At 37.2% G+C, this 25,455-nt stretch overlaps 1 long non-coding RNA gene across 1 annotated transcript; it reads right to left on the reverse strand.

Annotated features, from left to right (window-relative positions):
- Positions 1-18,564: 18,564 nt before the first annotated feature.
- On the reverse strand, positions 18,565-19,562 carry LOC145000212 (uncharacterized). The gene is made up of 4 exons (XR_013661158.1): positions 19,478-19,562; positions 19,333-19,403; positions 19,138-19,250; positions 18,565-18,955 (listed from the first exon to the last, which is right to left on the reverse strand). It is a non-coding gene; the product is annotated as an uncharacterized LOC145000212 (long non-coding RNA).
- Between the last annotated feature and the right edge of the window lie 5,893 nt (positions 19,563-25,455).

The raw sequence follows: 25,455 nt of genomic DNA on the forward strand, positions 1-25,455 counted from the left end.
CCTGAAGTACCTGAAATAGTAAACTGAAAACTGTAAGCCCGAGGGCTTAGTGAGCTACCCCCAAAATACCAATACCATACTGACAATACCACAACAGTAATAATCAATCAATCAACATGCATATTGGGCCATCGGCCTGACTGGACCGCCCTACTAGGCCTACAGTCTGTCTGAATCTATCCTGAGCCTTCGACATAACTAGTCCGCCACGTGGGCCTACAATCTCCCCGGACCGCTCATAGGGTGTATTGGCCTTCAGCACAAAGCAGGACCGCCTCAACCCAGCCACAAGCAAATAACCATGTGCGCATACTATCATATACATGCATATATAAACATCAAACATATCTGTCACACTGATCATAATCATAGAATTCTCCTGTAACTAGAGTACCGACCTAGCAGGTCACAAACATACCAATCCCTATGGATCATAAGATGCCTACCCCGATTCCAATGTAACAGATCATAACCACATGTAGCATACCATAACAATAACAACTGAAAGGGTCGGCCTTGGTGTCGTAGACCCTATCGATATAGTGAGGATAACTCACCTCGCAAATGTCGACTCGAAAGGTAAACTCTAACTCTCAGATCACTCGACACCGACCCCACCACTTATAACCATAGTTCAATATACGCATAAGTTCTTATCCTTATAAGGTACTCCATAACCCAATAGTCAACCCCTGATCAAGGTCAAAGTCCTCAATCAAGGTCAACAGTCCATGTTGACCTCAACTCGCCGAGTACACCCATCTACTCTCCGAGTCCATTAAAGCACAATCCAACTCGCCGAGTCATTGAGGTGACTCGTCGAGCTCCTTCAAATCCCGATCATACCTCAAGGCCACCCGTCGAGTTCCCTCCCTACGACTCGATGGATATACTCGTGAACATATTCTTGGCTAAAACTCATCTGACTCGCTGAGTTGTTCTTCAACTCGTCGAGCCTCATGACAATATTCATCGGACTCGTCGAGTTGTTCATCTGACTCGTCGAGTTCAATGGTCATCTTCATGGGACTCGCTGAGTCGACCCTGAGACACGTCGAGTCCATTCAGTCCTCTTTCCATACAGATCCGTTTTGAGCCATGCAGCGACTCCAAATCACAGATCCAAGCTTCTTGGGCATGCTTATCACGTAAAGTTGCAAACTTTACGTGCATGCATGGCTTTAAAGGCTCAAAATGGAAAATTTATGCTATTGATGGGTCTTTATGCACAAAGGGGACCTCAATCGGGACTAAAGCTACAACTTCATGCTTCTAGTATCCAAAGAGAGTCCAGATCTGAAGTTACAACTTCAGATCTAGTCCATAGCTCATCATACCAACTTGATATTCCATGAAAACCCTAAAACTCACCCAATCAGGGAGATCTATAGAGAGAATAATGGTTTGGGTACCTTTTGAAGTTGATATCTGAGATGAGTGTTGATTCCCACACTCCAATTGCTTCAATCTTCTTCTCCTCCAAGTCTTCTCCCTCCAAGGACTCTCTTTCAAGCTTCAAACACACACACAAGGCACACACACACGAATAAGGCTCTCAAGGGTTCTTTGGAACTTTAAGGAGGTCCAAGGGAGGCTAAGATCCCTATAAATAGGGGTGCAAACCCCAGGAACTAGGGTTTCACTTGCCAGCTCCTACTTGACGAGTCCCAAATATGGACTCGTCCAGTAGGTCACTTAACCCGCGATCCTTCTCACTGCTACTTGACGAGTAGGTTAACCAACTCCTTGAGTAGGGCCTAGTCCAAAAACTCAAATTAACAATACCTGAGAATCGGGGCATTACAACTCTCCCCCACTTGAACTAGACTTCACCCAGTCTGCTGGAATAAACAATATCGGGTAATGCTCGTGCATCTCGTCCTCCGGCTCCCATGTCCACTCGGATCCCTTCCGATGTTCCCACTGTACCTTTACTAAGGGTATTTCCTTGTTCTGTAGAATCTTATTCTTCCTTTCCAAAATAGCCACAGGCCTCTCCACATAGTTCAGGTGATCATCGGCCTGAATGTCATCCAACGATACTACTACCTCCTGGTCCATGATGCATTTTCGCAATTGTGAAACATGAAATGTGTTGTGGATCCGGCTAAGCTCCTCCGTTAGCTCTAGCCTATAAGCAACCTTTCCAACCCTAGCGATAATCCCGAACGGCCCAATGTAACAAGGACCCAATTTTCCCTTCTTCCCGAAACGGATCACACCCTTCCAGAGTGAAACTTTCAGAAAAACCATGTCACCTACCTGAAATTCCAGCTCAGATCGGCATCGGTCGGCATAACTTTTCTGCCAGCTCTGAGCGGTCTGCATTCGCTGTCTAATCTGCTGTATCATTTCGGTAGTTTGCAGAACTACCTTTGTCTGACCCATCACTCTGTGCCCAACCTCACCCCAACAGACTGGGGTCCTACACTTCCGCCCATACAACAGCTTGAAAGGCGGGGCGCCAATACTGGAACGGTAGCTGTTGTTGTAGGCGAATTCTGCAACCGGTAGGTGGGAATCCCAACTCCCACCAAAGTCAATAACGCACGGCCTCAACATATCCTCGAGGGTCTGAATGGTCCGCTCACTCTGCCCATCAGTCTACGGATGGAACGTTGTACTAAAATGCAGTCGTGTACCCAGTTCCTCATGGAGCTTCTGCCAAAATCGAGAAGTAAACCTGACATCTCGATCGGAAATGATAGAAACTAGAACCCCATAGCGAGAGACAATCTCTCTGACATACAGGTCGGCCAACTTCTCTGCCGACGAACTCTCCTGTATGTCTAGGAAATGGGCACTCATGGTCAATCTATCCACGACGACCCATATAGCATCGAACCCCCTTGTCGTCTTCGGCAACATTGTGATGAAATCCTCTGCGATCCTTTCCCATTTCCACATGGGGATCTCCAAAGGCTATAACTTACCATGCGACCTCTGATGCTCAGCCTTGACCATCCTACAGGTCAAGCACCTCTCAACAAACCAAGTGATATCTCGCTTCATACCAGGCCACCAATAATTCAAACTCAAATCACGGTACATCTTGGTGGCATCTGGGTGAACCGAAAAATGAAACTTATGAGCGTCCTCAATCACTGTCTGCCGGACCCCTTCGGACATCGGAACCCAAACCCGACCGTAACGGGTCAACAATCCGCGACTATCCTGAACAAACCGGGCACTTTCACCCTTAATCCTCTCCAACTTCCAGTTCTCTGGCCTCATGCCCTCAATATAGGCCTCTCTGATCAAACCCATCAGTGGGGAATCCACTGCTATCCTCATATAACTGGATGGAGTCGAGGACCCAGCTGAGTTGCGGCTCAGAGCATCCGCAACCACATTCGCTTTACCCAGATGGTAGAGGATCTCGCAATCATAGTCCTTAACCACATCCAGCCATCTGCGCTGCCTCATGTTCAGGTTCGGCTGATCCATGATGTGCCTCAAACTCTTGTGATCCGTGTATATAGTACAACGGACCCCGTACAGATAGTGCCTCTAAATCTTAAGAGCAAAAACCACCGCTCCCAACTCAAGATCGTGAGTAAGGTATCTCGTCTCATCCGGCTTCAGCTGTCGCGACGCGTAGGCTACCACTCGTCCCCTCTGCATGAGGACTGCCCCCAAGCCTGTGATGGATGCATCACAAAATACTACAAAATCCTCCACTCCCTCGGGGAGTGTCAACACCGGCGCCTCGCATAAACACTACCGGAGGGTCTCAAACGCCCTCTGCTGCTTAGGGCCCCACCTAAAATCCACCCCCTTCCTCGTTAGACGAGTGAGGGGTACGACAATTTTAGAGAAATCGTGAATGAATATCCGATAATACCCTACTAAACCCAAGAAACTCCTGATATCTGAGGGAGATTTCGGAGCCTCCTACTGTATTACCGCTTCCACCTTGGCTAGATCGACCGAAATCCCCTCCTGGTTAACGAGATATCCGAGGAACTGAACCTCTCATAACCAAAGCTCGCATTTCGAGAACTTGGCATGCAGGCGTTCTCGCCTCAGAACCCTAGCAGCTCCCTATGATGTTCCTCATGCTGCTCTTGATTCTTGGAATACACCAAGATATCATCTATGAACACAATGACCGAGCGATCGAGCATCGGTATGCAGACTCGGTTCATCAGATCCATGAACATTGTTGGCGCATTGGTGAGCCCAAAAGGCATCACCATAAACTCGTAATGACCATTACGAGTCCGAAACGCGGTCTTTTCCACATCCTCCTCCCTCACCCTGACCTGGTGATATCGTGATCTCAATCAATCTTGGAAAACCAAGACGCACCCTGCAGCTGATCAAAAAGATCATCTATCCTTGGGAGTGGATCACGGTTCTTCACCGTTAACTTGTTTAGCTCCCTATAGTCAATGCACATCCTATGTGAACCGTCCTTCTTCCTGACGAAACGGATCGATGCTCCCCAGGGTGAACTACTCGGACGAAGAAACTGCTTGCCCAGAACCTCCTGCAACTGACATGACAGCTCCTGCATCTCAGGCAGTTCCAGTCGATACGGTGCCTTGGCAATATAGGCCGCACCTGGCACTAAGTCGATCCTGAACTCAACCTACCTCTCAGGAGGCACTCCGGGTAACTCCTCTAGGAACACATCAGCAAATTCTCTCACCACCGTGACCGCAGAAACTTAGAGATGCTCTCTAACCCACGTATCTACCACATATGCCAAATAACCAGCACACCCGTGTTGAATATACTGTCGATCCCTGGCTGCTTAACAAAACCTTGATCCCATCCTGGTGCCCCCACCATACACTACAAGTTCTCCCCCACTTGGGGTTCGAACCACCACCCGCTGCCCCTCATAGTCGATCATGGCGCCAAAACGACTAAGCCAATCCATCCCTATAATCATGCATACATCCCCCATGGGGATGGGAACCAAATCTATCGAGAAGGACACCCCGAAAAACTCTAACTCGCATCCCCAATAGACCGAAGAAGCAGAAACCCCATGCTCGTTGGCGATCGAAACTCGCAACGGATACTCTAGATCATCTTCCGGCATACTAAACCCTCTAGAGAAGGACTGAGATACAAACGACCGACTCGCCCCCAAGTCAAATAATACCAAAGCGGGCAAAGAATTTACTAAAAACGTACCTAATCACAGGTACAATCAATAAGCATAGCACAATACAATGACTGAGACAGAGAATAGAAACGTACCAGCAACCACATCTGGTGCTGACTTGGCCTCCTCGGCCGTGAGCTGGAAAGCGCGACCCTGAGCCTTCGGAGGCTCCACCTTGACTGGCCTCCCATCTCCAATCCTCGCAGCAGCTAGCGCGGAACCTTGCGCCGACTTGGCGGCGAGCTGCAGACAGTAGGTCTTCACATGACCAACCTGATGACAATGGTAGCAAATCCCCATATCTACAGGAGGCGCGGACTGACGGAAGTACCTGGCATAGTGCCCCTCCTTACCATATTTGTGGCACCCAACCCCTGCTCTACAAACTCCTGAATGAACCCTGCCACACTTTCCACAAGTGCGGCACTGCTGACCCCCAAACCGTGTATCAGTGGTCTTAGACCGCTTAGGCGCCTGCTGAGAATGTGTCGGTGCCTGACGCTGATTCTTCAGCTGCAGCTGTATCTCCAACTCACGCCGCCTCGCGGCTTCCTGAAGGTCCAGGAGGGTATCACATCCCTGAGTAGACACGAACTGTCGAATGTCAGTCTTGATCATACTCAGATAACGATTCATCTGAGACTCTTTGAAGTGAACTCCGGGCAAAACATAGCCCTCTCCGTGAACATACGGGTAATCTCCATCACAGACTCCCCATCCTGTCTCAAGGTCAGAAACTTCTGTGCAAGCCACTCCCGCTCAACGTGTGGAACATAGTGGGTGCGGTACATATCTCTGAACTGCTCCCAAGTAACAACAGCCCGCTGATCATCAGTATACGACCCAGTCGTCATCCTCCACCAATCCTTTGCCCCAAGCCTTAGCAGGTTTAGGGCACACCTGACCTTTTGGTCAGCAGGACATGAGCATGTGAAGAAACAACCATCCACATCAGACAACCATCTCATAGCCCTAATCGCATCCTGTGTACCATCAAACGTCGGGGGCTTCGTATTATCAAAGTCCCGGTACTGGAAAGCCCTATCGGCTCCTCCTCCCACCCCTGCCGCAGTTACAACCGAAGTGGTTGCAGTGGCAGTTGTCTCTGCTAGAGCTCGCTCATCAAAATACTCAACCATTGCAGTCTTAATCAACCCAAACATCTCTAGCAGCTGCACTCGGAACACAGTAGCAATCTCGTCATGCATGATCTCCCAAACACTTGCATCGAACTCCTTTGTCCCTATCTGAACCACGAGCTCAGGTGCTACCGGCACCTCCAACCCTCCGTCTCCCGATCCTGATCCCGATCTGGATCCCGAAGCAACACGTCTCGTCACCACCATACTGAAAATATACATATAAGCCATCGGATAAATAACATAATGTCGGGGGACCAAAACCCAAAACCCTAGGGGTTGTGATTTCTTCGCTACGCATATGGGTCCTGTGCTTTCAATAGTACGGGCCCATACTACCTTCCACACCTACCCATATTTGTCTCAAGTATCACCACAACGCCCTAACAATTTCATTAATATAGAAATGCTCCCGTCCCTCACTTCTAGAGGAATGTCAACTATCTCGCATCTAATCTCCCCACTTCTCATAACCCATACATTCGTGAAACTTCCATCATCCCATGCAGCGCTAGTGCACGCTAGTTGCACATAACGTTGGACCCAATAGACTTTCGAATATCCAATCCTACCCAAAGGTCGAATCAACATTCTCAAGCTATAAGGTCTTTATTATGCACATCCGTGATGCACACACTAAACATCCACAATTATGATGTCAATTCCACATACAAGAAACCCTAGGCTAATAGGCATGATGCAATCAGGAAAATCTATCATGTGATTCCTGAAGATCCCTAACCTAGCACTAGCATACTTTTCTAACATATCATAATATCAAATAACTGCATGGTATTTTGGGGTTTACTTACAGGCTCCGGCTGATCGTACCCTCTGCATCCTCCATCCTTTATTTTGAAAACCATTTTAAAACTTATTTTCTGAAAATCTCCTTGATTTGAGACTGGATTCGCACAAGTGTTCCTCTAATTCACTCAAACCAAGGCTCTGATACCAACTTGTAACATCCATAAAATTCACACAAATTTTAAACTTTTTCAATCATAATAAAAACCACATAGCATTGTTTACAAAATATTTTCAAATCATTTTTCCATCAGAGTGTCCCAAAAATCATAACATAAGGATGAGGAGCGGTACGGTCACGCCTTCGCCTTTCCATGATCTCCTGAAGTACCTGAAACAGTAAACTGAAAACTGTAAGCCCGAGGGCTTAGTGAGCTACCCCCAAAATACCAATACCATACTGACAATACGACAACAGTAATAATCAATCAATCAACATGCATATTGGGCCATCGGCCTGACTGGACCGCCCTACTAGGCCTACAGTCTGTCTGAATCTATCCTGAGCCTTCGACATAACTAGTCCGCCACGTGGGCCTACAATCTCCCCGGACCGCTCATAGGGTGTATTGGCCTTCAGCACAAAGTAGGACCGCCTCAACCCAACCACAAGCAAATAACCATGTATGCATACTATCATATACATGCATATATAAACATCAAACATATCTGTCACACTGATCATAATCATAGAATTCTCCTGTAACTAGAGTACCGACCTAGGAGGTCACAAACATACCAATCCCTATGGATCATAAGATGCCTACCACGATTCCGATCTAACAGATCATAACCACATGTAGCACACCATAACAATAACAACTGAAAGGGTCGGCCTTGGTGCCGTAGACCCTATCGATATAGTGAGGATAACTCACCTCACAGATGTCGACTCAGAAGGTAAACTCTAACTCTCATATCACTCGACGCCTACCCCACCACCTATAACCATAGTTCAATATACGCATAATTTCTTATCCTTATAAGGTACTCCATAACCCAATAGTCAACCCCTGATCATAGGTCAAAGTCCTCAATCAAGGTCAACAGTCCATGTTGACCTCAACTCGCCGAGTACACCCATCTACTCTCCGAGTCCATTAAAGCATAATCCAACTCGCCGAGTCATCGAGGTGACTCGTCGAGCTCCTTCAAATCCCGATCAGACCTCAAGGCCACCCGTCGAGTTCCCTCCCTATGACTCGACAGATATACTCGTGAACATAGTCTTGGCTAAAACTCCTCCGACTCGTCGAGTCTCATGACAATATTCATCGGACTCATCGAGTTGTTCATCCGACTCTTCGAGTTCAATGGTCATATTCATGGGACTCGTCGAGTCGACCCTGAGACTCGTCGATTCCATTTAGTCTTCTTTCCATACAGATCCATTTTGAGCCATGCAGCGGCTCCAAATCACAGATCCAAGCTTCTTTATTTTTGTGCCAAAACTTGTAAAATTCATAATTTTTGCATACGAACTCCGTTTTTGACGTTATTTATATGCAAGCGTAGATAAAATTATACTCTATGACTTTCATTTAGACTTTGTCGGCTAATTCTAAATTTATTTTTAATATTATTATTTTTAACAGATCGGGACAGGAAAATCCGTTAAAAATTTATAACTTCTTCATCCGATGTCCGTTTTTGTCTATCTATTTACCGTTGTACTACTAATCACGATACCTTCGATTCTCGTTTAAGTTGCGTCGGCTAACTATCGATCGATTTATATTTCGAATTTTTTAGTTGTCTACTGCTAAACCGAAACTTCGACAAATCATAACTTCCTCATACGAAGTTAGATTTTGATGTTCTTTTTATGAACGTTCTCGATTTAACATATTCTATAGCTTTCATTTAGATTGTTAAGGCTAAAAAGTCTTTTAGCGAAAATTCGCTTTTTACACTGAACAATGTTTTTGTCACACCCCGGAACCAGACGGCGGAAACGTCCGAGGGCTATCGTGACTCATTGAATACCATTACAATGCATATACATGAAACATAACATAAAACATCACCAACATTTGTAATAGTACAACCATTAGTGTTTACATTCGTTACATTGTTCAAACTTTACATTCTCAAAATAACTGTTCAACGTCACTTAAATCACAGCAAACATCATAGAATATAAATCATCCGTCACCTTATCTGTTACCTAAGAATACAAGTATTTTGAAAAAAAACGTCAACATACGAAATGTTGGTGAGTTCATAGGTAAAGTTTGAAAATCAATGTAATGTTTGAAACCCATCAGAAAATCCGATATTTTCTAATAATAAAATAGTGTAAAATATGTGTTGATCCATGAGTATGCATGTTTGAATTCTTATTGATGTAAGCGTAATAGTTGAAAAAAAAAAAAAAGTTTGACCGGTAATTCATAATTTGTAATTGTTGAAAACCCTAGGAAAACCCGACGTTTTCCTATCACTTGGTATTACTTAGTTCGTATACCGTTGTTTCGTTTCGTTAGAGTGAATCATTGAGCTCTGGAGGCATTGAGAATACAATGGGTGGTGAAGTGTTGTGACGTACATTAACGAAAACGTCCAATCGACAACCTTACAAGCGATCCCTTAAGCACCACTCGTAATTCTTCACACAACTTGATCCTCCCGGACTTGTGTAGTCCCACGACCGGAGGGAAGGAGAGAAGGTGCGAAACCCTCGGTATTTCCCCGCGTCGTTCGGGATAAATGCAATTGCGAAGGGCTCGAAGCCCAAACCGCAATCGTGAGTTACCGACTTTACTAGCAGCACTGAAGAACCCTTGGGGTCCAGCAGCATGTTTGCCATTGAAAGTCCTGTTACGTCATGTCGGATCGGTAAAACCCAACACTCCGTAAGTGAGAGAGAGACCTTCGGGCCTTAAGATCAGGTCATTGGGCTAGCTAGGCTCGACGAACAAGATTTTACACTTTTGGGCCCAAAGATGGTGCATAGACGTCTGCGCACACTCGTAGGTATAGTGAGTTCTCCATCGTTATTAGTTATGAATCGAAATGTAGTAACTTCGTCGTGTTAGTGGTTTTGGATTTTTATTGGTTCGAGACCGAACCAATTCGTTTAACAACGACTTTTGGTATTGTAGTATATTGTATTTCGTCGGCAAGCGTGGTACCATTAATTGGTCAAATTGAATGTATTAACTAGCCTTGAAGATTTTCTGTTTTCAGCCCTTCCTTAATTGTAGAATTTACTCTTTTCACCCCTTTATTTAAAAACTTTCCGGTTTGGTCCATAATCAAATTTTCTTGACATTTTTATACCAAAAATTATTGAAATAAGTATTTTCTAGCATTTTTATCATAGAAAACAGTTTAAGCCCTTGAAATTTCAGTTTTCTCGGTTATAGCCCCTCTTTTTCGCAACTTTTACATTTTTGACCCAATTTGGAAAACTTTTACAACTTTGGTCCCTTTTAAATTTGAAAAGCATTTTAAACCTTTGAAAAGCACATGGAACACTTATAGTCCACTGTTTTACAGAAAAATGCAGTTTTGGTCCCCCAATTTAGAAACTTTCGCATATTGGGCCTTATTGGGCCGAAAATGTCATACTTAGCCCAATAAGCTTGGAATTTATGTTTTTAACCCTCTAAACCATATATTTTTCAGAAAATACATTGTGTAAACTGTTTTGACTTATCTCACCCATCAGATTTCGAAAAATTTCACTTTAGGCCCTTTAACTTTGTATTTTCAACATTTTATGTCAAAAAAAATGAGTTTTTAACCCAAGCTAAGTGTTGTCAAGCTATTTAGCCATTTTCTTAGTATACTTTGCATGTGATAGTCTATTTCATGCTATGATAAAATATATGTCTCGGTTTTTAGCATATCACACTAGATCTATCATAAAAATCATACAAAACATACATGTAAGCATAGAAATCAACCACAACATACACATAATGATGGATCTACACTTTTTCTTGTATTCTCCCCCACAAAAACTCATAAAAACCGAAAATAAGGGGACATGAAACTCACCTTGGGTGTTGGTTCGGTTTTTGAAGAAAGTATAGAAGAAAGTTTGGTATTTTCGGCCCTTGCACTCCTTGATGAAATTTTCGAGTTTATGGGGTTTCTAGAGTGCAAAATCATGATTTTTGCATGGATTAGGAAGAGATTTTTGATAAATAAGGAATACAAGTCATAGATCCAAGCAAAACCTTACCTTAGATGATGATTTTGTGGAAGAACTTCCTTGAATGCTACCTAAACTTCGAGACTTTGGATGGAGAAGAAGAAGAAGCCTTGAGTGAATTTTAGAGAGTGTTTGTGAGTGTTTTGTGTGTGTGTGGTGTTGCTCTCGGCCGAAACAAGAAGAGAGGGGGGAATATAGACATGAGGTGATGTGCATGGATATATGGAGTGGATTTGCATGGAAAACCTATGGGCAATAATGAGGTGGCACACTAAGGTCAACCCTCCTCTTGGGCTTGAGCTTTTGGGCCGAAAATAATGGAGGAAATGAGGGTGTTTGGGCCTTAATTACTTAAGCCCAATTTTTCTTGGTTAAGTTGGGTGATTTTTGGTCCAAATCAATTTAAATGTGATTTTTATGACTTGTTAGGGTCAAATTAGGTTAATTGTGGTTCATAGTCATTAATTTATTTCATTCTAGGTTCAACCTAGCCCAAAATATTGAAATAAATGAATGTGGGTCCAATTAGAGCCCAATTAGGGTTCTAAGCCCATGATAGTCCAATTGGAAGCTTATGGGTCCATTTGGATCCAATAAGGAAGTTCTAGTCCAAAATGGACTTAACAAGAACTTCTAGGGTTTTCAAATTGTTTGATGACTATTCGTAGTACTTGTATAATGTATTTGATTGAAGTTTTTGATTCACATTAGCTTGAATGTATGGATTACATGACACAAAATTTCCAGTTGTGACAGTTTTGCCGGTTTTATCGCGGATTTTCGAGTGGTCATAACTTCTTCGTTATAACTCGGATTTCAGTGTTCTTTATATTTTTGAAAACCTTGTTACAATCTCTACCACTTGGTTCATCCTAATCATGATTATTGATCAATTTATTTTTGGCCTAAATTTCATTAGTGTCACAAAATTCAAATTTAGGTGATTTAAGTCCTTAATATAACACCCAAAATGAATATATTAAGGCTAGGACCCAACACAATATTTTACAATTCGGAATAGGGATGTCACAATCCAATTGTAAAATATTTAAAGGTATGTAAATGATGATTTACCAATTTCCACCATGAAAAACGAAAATGAACTTTAGGTTTTAAATGAATTGAAATTCTTACATCTTTTGTGATTCATTGAACTTTTCAATGGCATATTTAATCTCGATTGTGCCCTTCAAGTTTGTGACTGGGATGCCGAGGATCACAAACAAAGTGTGAATAACCATGCAAATTAGTTTGGTACACTTAATGTTATAGATCATCCAATCAATGTGTCGGTTAACCACACACGCTCTAGTGATCCATGATTAACATCAAGTTACCCTTTGCCACGCACTGTCAGTCCAAATTAGTGTGTCGGTTAACCACACACGCTCCACTCACAACTTAACAAGGTGCAAAATGCAATTTAATGGGTTAGAACCAAATTCACATTTTCCTTAAGTAACTAGGATTGGGAATTTAATAAAGGTTAGTTACTTTATAATCATCATTATACTTATAATGAGAATTAGTGTCCCATCCTACCCATTCAGCTAACGACCCTCCACCAATCAAGGAAACGGCGGTGAGAGTGGACACCCATTAAACTGCCATTTTATAGGCAATAACCTTATACCACCCCCCCCCCCTATAGACTGGCTTCGTGAATGAGGCCTACTAAACGTAAGATTGACTTGTCTTATACATACATACATACATATATATATATATATATATATATATATATATATATATATATATATATATATATATTAGTTAAACTTTTAATATTATAATAGTATAAGGGTGTATTTTAAACTTTTAAAATACTAGATGGTTTGATCTATTTATAAATTATACTTATAATTTAATTAAAATTAAACCATGTCATTATGGATTCATTAATCTCTTTTAATTAACCACTTTAAATAATTTAATAAAGTCCATAAGGTGCAATTTGAACTATTCAAATACTTGAAGGTTCCAACTCATAAAATTCAAAATTAAAGACTATTTAATTAATTTTTAGGTTATGAACCCTAGGGTTACACCTTTTAATTACAAGAGTTTAAGAAATCTATATTTCATATTTTGAGACTTTTCAAATACCAAAACTTGAGGGTAAATTTTGTAACTCTTAAAAATTCTAGGGTTTGGAATTAAAGTATTCATTAGTGAGAAATTCCAAAAATTGAGGGCAAGTTTTGAAACTCTTCAAAAATCTTGGTTTTCCATAACTTATGAGTTAATGTGATTTTTATGAAAACTTTTCATGTTCCATAACTTGAGGACAAGTTATGGACTACTTTAAAAAACAATTAAGATCAATATATTTACTAATAAAATTTATCATATAATTTCCTTTTGATCTTGTTAAACTCATAAGTCTAGATAATTCATATCAACAATTTGCAAGCAATTAGTGTATCATATAAACTAACACATAACTTGAAACTTTAACAATTATCTTTTAATTGGATTAGATGATCACTACCATATCATAAAAAATGGATTTAATGATTCAAAACAGTTTGTGGTAATAATCCTAAACCAATTTTTGCCAAAAAAAAAAAAAAAAAAAAAAAAAAAAAAAAAACCGAAAATTTGCCAACAAACTGTCCGACTCGTCGAGTCTGTTCATGGACTCGTTGAGTTCATCAAGAACTTGTAGAGTTCATCTATAGACTCAGCGATTCCAGTCTGTAAGAGTCCAGATTTTCAGTTTTCTAGCTTTGAACAATTCACAAATGCAACTATATAATAGAAAACAACCCTCGTCTCTGATACCAATGTTGGATTTTAGTATACTACAACATCCTATGGTGCACATATGCTTTGGATCTATGTTTTCTCTAATTATACATGCAATATTGTTCCAAAGCATTAAGCCTACCACTAGCATACAATTAACATAGATATCATAGAAATGAGTTATAGAATTACATCTTTGTTGTAGCTTCTAGTTTTGGCCTTTAAGAGCTTAGTGCCTCAAGTATTGCACCTCAAATGGTTCACAACACACCTTGGACAAAAGAAGACTTTTGAGAGAGATTCTACTAGCTTCAAAATCGATTATGGAACTCCAAGAACACTAGGTTAACCGATTTTAGCTATGGAGCAATATATATATATATATATATATATATATATATGTATATATATATATATATATATATATATATATATATATATATATTATAGGATTCCAAGGGTCATGGGTAAACCCTAATCCATGCCTATGGGTTTATGATCTATGGTTCATGTGGGCCAACTATTTATGTACCATTACATAAACTTAGTCCAACATGGATCAATAGCTCAATCCATATGTTTTACTAATTACCATAATTAGTCCCCATAGATTTAATTAGTCCATTTTGATCACTAAATTAATTCCAAATTAATTCTTGATCAATACTAATTAGATTATATGATTTCATATTAATATATTAAAACTTATTAATATTAATAAATCATAAATAATCTCTTCTCAAAAGTCGATCCTATCAAATTGTCCTTGTGTTATACAACTCGAAATGGACCATGCTACTCTCGGGTCAAGTACATACCAATTATAGTTATGGGCTTAGACACCTAATCTAACACCAACAACATGAACGGAATTGGGACAGATATGTCAACAAGAACATGTTCATATTTTTTATTATAGGTTTTTTTCAACAAGAAACTAAACGATTCTGTTTTTTTTTTTTTTTTTTTTTTGCAGATCTTGAATTTTCTTTTTACAGGTTTTTAGTTGTTCTTTGTGGAGCTGGAAGGTCTAAAGTTTTATATTAATCTTCACGTTTTAAAATTTCCGTTTTATTTAACTCTATCGACATCTAAGTTTATTTGTTTGATATATATGTTTTATTTTATTTTTTATTTTTTTATTTTTGAAATCACTAACATCTTCGTTTTCTTATATGGACTCCACCTCTTTTTATAGTTTCAATTTTAGTATTTTGGTTCATGAATTGATCTTGCAGTTTTAACCAATAAAGTTGGAGTAGGCTACCGTCAATAAAATAAAGTCATATGCCAAACCATGGTCAAAACTTAGGTATAAATTAGTTTCAAATTTGATTATTACCTGATGTATATTTGTCTTATAGCTTAATTGAAAAACATGGTTTCTTTCTCAAATACTCATAGGGTTTGTAATTTTGTCTCACTATTATTTCATTTTTTAAATTATTCGAGTGATTTGCATTTTTGTTTGACCGGTACTTGGGATGTGATGGGATGTGTTGAAGCATATGAGTAAAATGTAGAAGCAACTAGAAATGAAGAATTTATTAAGAGGAAAGAAGTTGTAAAACGTAGCAATGAGCTTTATAAAAAGAATGAAGAGCCTGTCCAGTTGAATGGCGTGAAAGTGTTGGGATTAGGAAAGTATGTTGAAGAGATGAAGTCAAAAGTGAAGGAACTCGATTCAATTTTTAGTAAGGTCAGTTATGTGTGTGCTTTATAGTTTTTTCTGCATCGATGTTCTCATGATTTTCTGTTTTATTATAATTTCCAAATAACAAACACTTATAATGATATGGTTTGCAGGTTAGGATTGCTTAAATTTTCAACACACGCCTACCCCGAATATGGTTTGTTTTAGCAATTTAAGTATATCCTTAGCATGCTGTTTCACCTTCAAATAGATGGCGTGTTAAGAGAGACATAATTTTTAGTGTTATAACGGGATAAATGTACATTGATAATAACATTACTCTATTATTGCACCATCACCTAGAAGCAATAGCTTATGTAGGTTGCAAATTACAAAGTGGAATTGAATAATGCTCTCATCTTATCACTTGCTTTGGTAGATAATTCAAAGTATAATGAAGTATGGTTCTCTATTAACTATTAACTGAAAATACATATGCTCTATTTAACATATTTCTATATTTCTATGTCAAGGTACCCTTTACGGCATTGCACTTTCATTTTTTTTTCCCTGAAAAATAGCCAATGAATATGTTGCACTTAAATTAGGTAGAATGTGTGTACCTTATTCTTATTTTTACTTTTATTTTGTCCTATTAAAGCATTGTACTTTCGGAGTAAAATGCTATAAGTGAATATACTTAGTCTTTTGTCTTTTACTCCAACAAGTTCCTTTTGTTGTATATGTATGTGTTTGAAAAGTCAAATGGCTTAGGTTCTCAAAGGCCAAATGTGATTGGGAGACATTCATTTCAACCGACAGATTGTAGAGACATTGTTACTCTTAAACAAGGGGGAAACCTTTCTTTTTAGTTGATTATTCATAATTGATTGCAACAATTTTTAGAGAGGAAATGGTGACAACATGCTATTAAAAAAATCAAACGTCAAGATATGTATTGGGATTTTTTAATCTTTTTGGAATTTAGAAAAACCTAACCATTTTCCTTTTTTAAACATTGAAATTTATACTTTTAGGTGTCAATATTCATGAAACCTTTTATCCACATGATTACACATTCAAGCTTGAGTTTAAAGTCATATTTTGAACGAATCAAAGTGTGTATGAGCTAGAGATTGTGAATTTTCATTTGAAATATTCAACACATAAGGTTGTAAAAATGTTTTAGGGACCAAGATGGTCAACAAGTTTTGTAAGGGACCTAATTTATATTGTTGATATGGTGTTATCATAACGAAAAGTTTACATAGTATAGTAATTTTGCCATATGTATCTTTTGCTTACATTTTCAAAATTATTGCTTCACAAAACATTAAATGATAGTGAGTTTGTGAGAATCATAACACCATTTTTTATATTTATTTATGCTTTTATTTGAATTACACCTAGCATACCAACTTTATACTTCCTCTAATTGTTTAACTGTCGTTCGAGGGTAAAACTTTTCTTTAAAGATGCTTAGAAAATCATCCCATGACATCTTCTTGACCGCATCACGCCCCCTCACTTCCTTCACCATGCCCCAGCAATGTATTGTCTCCCCTTTTAACATTGGCGCAGCATAGATCACATTGTCCTCATCCTCACACTTGCTAGTATCAAATGTTCCCTCAATCTTCATGATCCACGTTATGATCCACGTTGATGACAAAACAGGGTCAAGTTCTCCGTTAAATATGGGTGGCTTACAATTCATGAACGTCTCGTAATTACAACCCCGCCGTTCATGGTTGTTAATACGCCTTGAGGGTTGTGCAATGCTTGGGTCAGGATTTATATTTGGTATACTATACTTGTATTCTTCTTCACCTCCGCCCAAGTTGCCTTGGTACTCACTCATTATTTCATCCCGTGCTAGAGCAACTACATCTAGCAAGGTGGCGTGTATCGCCCAAGCAATCTCATCAACCAACTCTTCTCTAGTGATAATGTTTGTCGCAAGACCCCTTCCGCGACCTCGAGCTCGACCGCGGTGAGAGCCGAAGCTACCCTAATCAGATGGTGCAGCTATTGGTGCTATTACTGCTCCTCACCCTCTTCCTCTACCCCTGCCTCCTCTTCCTTGGCCACGTCCACAACTCGCATTAAGGATTAACGGAATTTCCGGTACATCTCCCAATGCTCTAACATATGCTCCAACTGGGATACGTTCTTCCTCCGGGGTGACCCTAAAAAACCTTCCAGATCTCCTTGAAGACATGATACCAACAAGCGATATGTGGTCTTATTTAGTCGTTTGATTATCTCTCGTTCCTTCCGCCTAAGCTTAAGTGTTTATGCAAACACCTAATCTGCTTAAACCAAGCTCTAATACCAACTTGTAACACCCCAATATTCAAATATCGATTAAATGACAAATTGTCGTTCCAACATCTCCCAAAATCAATTATGAATTTACTTATAGTCTAAACTACAGCAGCAGCAAAATAAAATAATATAAAATCTTCAACCGAAAAGCTTCAGGTGTTATGACTTCGCGGAATTCCTTTGTTGCCTTCTTGATTAATCCTCCTCCTTGTCCTTTCCTTTGCCACTAGCTAAATGGTTTTTTAGGTTGCGCAGATTTAAAGTTTCTAAATGGATAAACCTAAGACCTAATGAATTCGTGTTGCACATACATATCCATCACTTAAAAAAATAGTTATCATATATATTCAATAAATCATATAACAAAACAACTCACCCGAAGACATAATTTAAAAGAACGATTAATTATCCAAAAAAAGAAGGATTCTTTCTCTTCTCCTTATAACAAATCATCACCGTTGTACTCATGTATTTTATATATCCAAGGAAATGAGGATGATTCTGAGTTCTCATCCCCACCGATCACACACATTCGTCATGCTCACGACGATTAAACACACACCCGTTCCTGCTAAACATGTAATCCAAAAACACACATAGGAGATAACAAATCCAAAATAAACCATACTTAACATAAAACATATATATTTTTTTAAAGAATCACTTAACTTGGCGAGTGTAGTTACCCTCGCCATGAAAAATGGTCATACAGAAGGTTACGAGTCACAAGAAAGTTCACCAGTTGTCTTCTGAATAATAATAAAAATAATAATAATAATAAAAAAAAATAAATAAAAAAAAAAAACAGATCTAAAACCCTTCCCTTGATTACATCTACACTATCCTCGTCTCATATCACGAATTTCAACTCTATCTTCTGTTATGAACCACCACCAAAATTGCCACCAAAATCCAGAGAAATTATTTATTGATAGGAGTAAGGTTACAGTTGGGTTTGATAATCAACCAATGCAGAATCACATCTGATGACTAAACACTGATTCTCCGTATTCTGATAACTTTCAGATTCAAAATTTGTTATTTGGATACTATATAATTGGATTTTGGTATTTCTATATTTGTGTGTGTGTGTGTATATATATATATATATATATATATATATATATATATATATATATATATATATATATATATATATATATATATATATATATATATATATACATAACAAATATATTACCTGAATGTCTGCACGACTACCCCTCTGCCCCAGTGGAAGAGGAGCTTGCAAAATTGAAGAAACTAATAACCAACCATCCAGTCGCCATCTTACTCCTTATCTCAAACTTTTCACTACAATTTTAGCTCATTATAATTAAAAACTAAAAAATGAAAATGGAAAATGAATTACGGAAATCGAAATTAAGGCGCCTACTTTTTCAAATCAGAATCTGAAACGACCTTTAGGATATGATTGTAGCCCTCGGGGTTCTTGGCTTTAGGGTCCTAAATGAAGTCCTTCTCATATCAAATTTCAACTTGTCATCTTGTTGCTATATATTTAGTAAAAATAAAGTTACCTGATGATATTTTCTTTCTCGATTAACAATTTTTATCTTTTCTTTTAACTCAACTATTTTGTCATGCATTCTGTAGAAAACAAAAGATGTCGTGTAAAAAAGACAAAGATACCCTTGGTATTGAATTTTCATCAAATTCCATTCCTTCATATGCAAAGTGTAAGGTAACGAAATGCTATATATTTGACAAGCCTTGAATCACCTGAGCAATATCAAAAAACACCTGTAAATGCACTTCGATATATCTGAATTTTGGTTACCTCCACAATTAAATTAATTAACCTAATAAGCCATAAATAATCATTTTGATAATCGAAAAGAAAGAGAAAAAATGAAAGTTTTTGGACAATTTTGGTTACCTCCACAATTAAATTCGTTACCACTTGGATATCTAGATTTAGCAGCTTCATTGACAATCTAGAAGAAAGAAAAGTAATGACGAAAGTCAAAATGTTGAAAGATTTAGATGTGAATCAAAAGCGGGAAAAATGTAATCTGCAAATTGATTTTCTGCTATAGCTCGATTCCCCTCTTACAAAATTATTAGAATGATCAAGAATTTATGTTCTATTCACCAACTGAAACCCCTGAAGGAACTTTTCATTTAAATCTTAACAAAAGACTTGTCGGATACAATGAGGAGATAGCGGACATGAAATTTTTGGTTTTTGAAGAACAGATTCTTGTTGCTACAAGTGTTGAGCATGTTGGGTTAATCGGTTGGTTCAACGGGTCATGGGTCGGATCTAGTTCATGATCCAGGAGTGTTTGATTGAGTCATGTTGAAATAAAGGGATTATACCCATGTTTTAGAAGGTGCACAACAGAAAATGGTCAAGTTGACCAAGTTTATAGGAGATACGAGATTAGCATGTGCATGTTTGTTTTTTTTAGTATAAATAGGTGTCTTATTTCTTTTGTTTTGTACCTCTATTTTTCATTGAATGTAGAAGCTTTCTTCCAGCAAGTTTACTTTCTAATACATACGTGAGTAGTGTGTGTTGTGTGTGTTTTTTTTCAAGGGCCTGTGCCAACATAGCAGGTAAGATTACTATTCTTTGACCTAGATACCTTCATTGATCACAAATGTTGGATTTGATTCATGAATATGTGTTGTAATCATGTTGTTTACTTTCACGTAAGAGTGTATGATCTTTCCTCCATGTCATGTTCCTATGTATTATCAGGACATACAGACATTGTGCTATGTCTTGAAACGTGTACAACTACATCTGGAAGAACACTCATTGTAACATGCAACAAAGATAACACAGTGAGCTCTCTTTTTTCTAGTTAAAAACTTAAAATGCAAAAAATACTTTGTTTATTATAAGATTTGAATTTCATTAAACCCTAAACTGACAGGTAAGATTATGGGACTGACCGCCGACCATCATGGCTGTGAAAGACGAAGGCGGTGAAAAGGCGGCGCCTGCAACTTTGAGAATGCTCGCCACCAAGGTGACGATTCTGAAAACGCTTTGTAGGAAGTAAGCAGTGAAGCCGCTATAGAGGTACAGTAACCCTATGATCGGTTACTTCATCTGTGTTATCAACAAAAACAACCGGAAAAAAACCATACCTTCGGTGGAGATGAGTCGTTGGTGCGGCCGACGATTCTGAAACACGGTGGAGATGAGTAGAAGAATAGAGGAGAGTCTGAAGGAAGCGGACGACTGAACGGAGCAGGCAACGAATGACAGAGAAGCCCTACCCGACAACCCAAACGCCGATTTCAAATGCCGGTGATGCAACTGTCAAACATAAAGGATGAGGCAGTGGTGGTTGGCGGTGGAGGGAGCAAAGAGAGGAAACTCGATTTAGGAGGTGATGGAAGGATCGTAAAGCAAAACAGATAAACATCAAATACTCAGACACAGGCTACGATGACCAACACGAGGACAGACGGAAATATCATCTACAGACCGGTCAACAAAGACTTATCTACACTTGCAATGTTTTAAAAATCTGTTTTTTAGTTGAACTGGTATGGTGATCGGTTCCGGTTCAACTGGTTCGATCGCTGAGTGAACCGGTTTCTATATTTTTCATGTTTTTTTCTATTTTCCTACATATACATACATATATAAATTATGAATTTAATGTTTACAAGTTCAAACATTAAAAATACACATAAAAATAAGTTGTAAATGAATCAAAATACATTAAAATAACGCATAACCATAAGTTTTAGTGTTTTACATCAATCCATATACGCTAAAAAGAAAATAAAATATAATACCGAAACGAAATAAAGTTTTAGATGAATACAACCACATCAAAAAACTTTATAACATTTAATATATGTTTTTATTTAGAGAAAACTAAATATATTTGAAAAAAAATATCAAAGTTTATTATGTAAATAATTATTTTTCATGTGTTTTTATTCGGATTAACCGGTTCAACCGGTTTATTTTGACCGGTTCAACCGGGTTTTTCTAAAAACCGGCCGGTTCAATCCGATTCAGAAATCAATATAAAACCGGTGAAAGTTGAACCGCTCCCTCTTCCGGTTCTCGGTCCAACCGGTTCAACCGGCCGGTTCAAACCGGTTTTTAAAACATTGCACACTTGAGATAAGGACGACGAAAAGAACGACACGTCGCATAAGGTATAATCTAAAGATCAAATCAAAACCAAAAGAATTATTGCAAGACCTATCTCCAACTCATCTCCATTTTTTCTCCTATAAATGGAGTAAAAAATGAAGTAAACAGTGTTTCATCTTCAATCCTACTTTATTTTCTATTCCATTTTTTACCCCAAAAAAGTATATTTTTTGAATATTTCATTTTTATAACTTATATATATTATCAAATACACCCCTCTACTAATTAAACTCTATATTTATGATTAATTAATATAAATTAGTATACAACATGATATTATAAATATTAAATATTGCATTTAAATTATAATTATTAGATAAAATAAACTAGAAATGTATAAAATAAAAATGAGAGGGACTAAAATTGACAACCAAACTTCACCTCCATTTTTGGAGATATGAATAGTATTCCCCCATATATGGGGGAATACTATTCATATCTCCAAAAATGGAGGTGAAAATGGGATAGGGTTGGAGAAAAATGGGGGAAGAAATGGAGTATGGGGGTGGGTTGGAGATGCCCTAAGGAGTTATAATCTAAAGATCAAATCAAAACCAAAAGGAAAAATGACTTGTAAGAGTAATAAAGTATTAGATTTATATAAAAAATACCATTAAACTTTTTTTATACATACATCACCAATCAACTATAACTTTTATATATATATGACCATTAAACTTTATATTTGTTCAAAAAATACAATTATATTACCGGTAAAAATAGATCATCAGCCACGTGGCATGCCATGTGGCTGCTGATATAGATTTTACTATTTATTATGTAAACATTATACCATTAAACTACTTTTTGTACACATTATACCATTAAACTTTTTTTTTTTACACATTTTACCATTATACTTTTTTGTACACATTTTACTATTAATGTTATATAATTTATTGAAAAATTATCATTTCAAAAAATACAAATTATTACATAAAAGTAGGTTTCCCATCACCTGATGTGGATTTTACTGATTTTCTAAATTTTAGTAAATTATCATTATAAGTCATTTTCCTATTGGTAAACAACGACATAATTTCAATACATTTTTTTAATCATCAACCATAATCAAGAAAAGGGGAGATTATAATAAGGTAACATGTACAAAATGTTTCATGAGTTTATAAGTATGCCTCAAATGTAGTTTCCTAAGAAAATAACTTATAATAATATGTTTATTAGACATTAGCTAAAATAATGAACAATTGAGTATTTTTTCACCACTCCAGATAGAAGTCTCAAGTTCAAATCTTGTGGGTTTCAATCAATATATGACCACCATAAATTCACATTGTAGTTGTAAAAGAAAGTGCTTAGTATCATTGTCAAAAACAAACCCTTTCCCCCAAACCTTACAAAAATGATATTTTTGAAATGATATTTTTTGAATAAATTATATAAGATTAATGGTAAAATATGTACAAAAACTTTAATGGCAAAATGTACAAAAAAAAAAAGTTTAATGGTATAATGTGTACAAAAAATAGTTTAATGGTATAATGTGTACATAATATACAATAAAATCCACGTCAGCAACCATGTGGCATGCCACGTGGCATGTTACGTGGTTGGTGACCTACTATTACCAGTAACATAATGGTATTTTTTGAACAAATGTGCAATTTAATGGTCATATGTGTACAAAGCTATAGTTGATTGGTGATATGTGTACAAAAAAAATTCAATGGTATTTTTTGTACAAGTCTAATACTTCGTTACCCTTACAAATCATTTTCCCAAGCCAAAATTATAACTCAAGGCACACATGTTGCCAAAAATCTGAAGAGTTTACTGGTCAAATTCTTGCTATATATATATATATATATATATATATATATATATATATATATATATATATATATATATATATATATATATACACCTACTATTACCATCTGATTCCGTCACCTTCAAATGCAATCACCGCTGCTTCGAGACGTTCTTCATTTGTTAAACGATTGAGAGCAAAACAGCGTTCTGCTGTATGGATCCAATCATCCGGATGTTTTCCGACAAAAGAAGGTAACACTAATTTTCTTCCTTTAATTTCACTAAAACGATTCTCTTTGTGAAACGCGATCATTGGATTTGTCGAATTCCATGGTGATTCGATCGATTTATGGACGAATAGTCCCAATTGCTTCATCATCTTCTTCATATCTTCTTTCATCGATCTGATTTCTGATTGAATGTTGTCGATTTCCGTTTGCATTAATTTTGTGCTCGATTCCAAATCCTCGACTCTTGAACCCACAGTACGCGACATCATTGGGATCATAACTAGCTGTATGATTGAATGAAAAGTCAAGATAGCAAGTTTTTCTTGACAATGTTGATAATTAGATTTTCTGATGTTATTAAATTGTTCCTTTAAGTTATTTATGAAGGAATGATAACTTGTTTTTTGTGTTCTTGTTTGACATTTGTTGTTTTATGTGTTGATTGTTATATTGTTCTTGTTTGACACTAGTTGTTGTATGTGTTCTTGTTTGACGTTAGTTATTTGTCTTTGATATTATGCGTTCGTCTTGGACATTAGGTTGTGTGTTCTTGATTGGCATTAGTTCTTCACTTATAGTTAATTTTATAATCGCCTCTGGATTACCAAAGAATAAATTAGAGTCAAATATTATATAATTAATTATTCGAATTACAAAATATAAAATTGGGAAATTGTTAGAAAGATCTCATAATTTTCGAAAAAGTTTCACTTTAGTCTCCCAAAAAAAAATTAACATTCACGGATTATTTGATTTTTACACGATACTATATTATTTCACTAGTTGTGAGATCCATGTATTACATGGGTTAATTTAAAAAAAAAAAAAAAAAAAAAAAAAAAAAAAAAAAAAAAAGAAGTTAAATATAAAAATTAAAATATTTGAGAACTTTGATTTTATATAAAAAATAAGAACAATAGTGAATTATTATAATGAAATTATTTTTTATCTTTTAAATTTAAATAAAGAAAAGAAAATAATTAGTTTTTAATTTTATGAATTTTGAAATTGAAAAGTAAGTTTATTAATTAAATTAATATTCATTTATTAGTACATTTATTGCAATTGTTATATTAAAATATTATGTGAAATTTAATAAAATAGAAAAACTCATAAAATGACATGTGGAAAAAAATTAATTCAAAATAACCATAAAATGATATTTGACAAATTAAATAAAAATGTGACAAATGAAAAAAAAAATAAAATAAAATAAAATAAAAAATTAAAAAATTATTAAAAAGGATGTTAAAAGAAAAAAAAAAGATCCTTTTTTAAAATTTGAGTCAAAATGAAATAATTGGGGGTTTTATGTTTAAATTTTTTTGGGGGATTAAAGTTAAATTTTTTCAAAAATTTAATA

This window comes from Lactuca saligna, chromosome 1, assembly GCF_052625555.1.
Source record: "Lactuca saligna cultivar CGN05327 chromosome 1, ASM5262555v1, whole genome shotgun sequence".
NCBI lineage: Eukaryota > Viridiplantae > Streptophyta > Magnoliopsida > Asterales > Asteraceae > Lactuca > Lactuca saligna.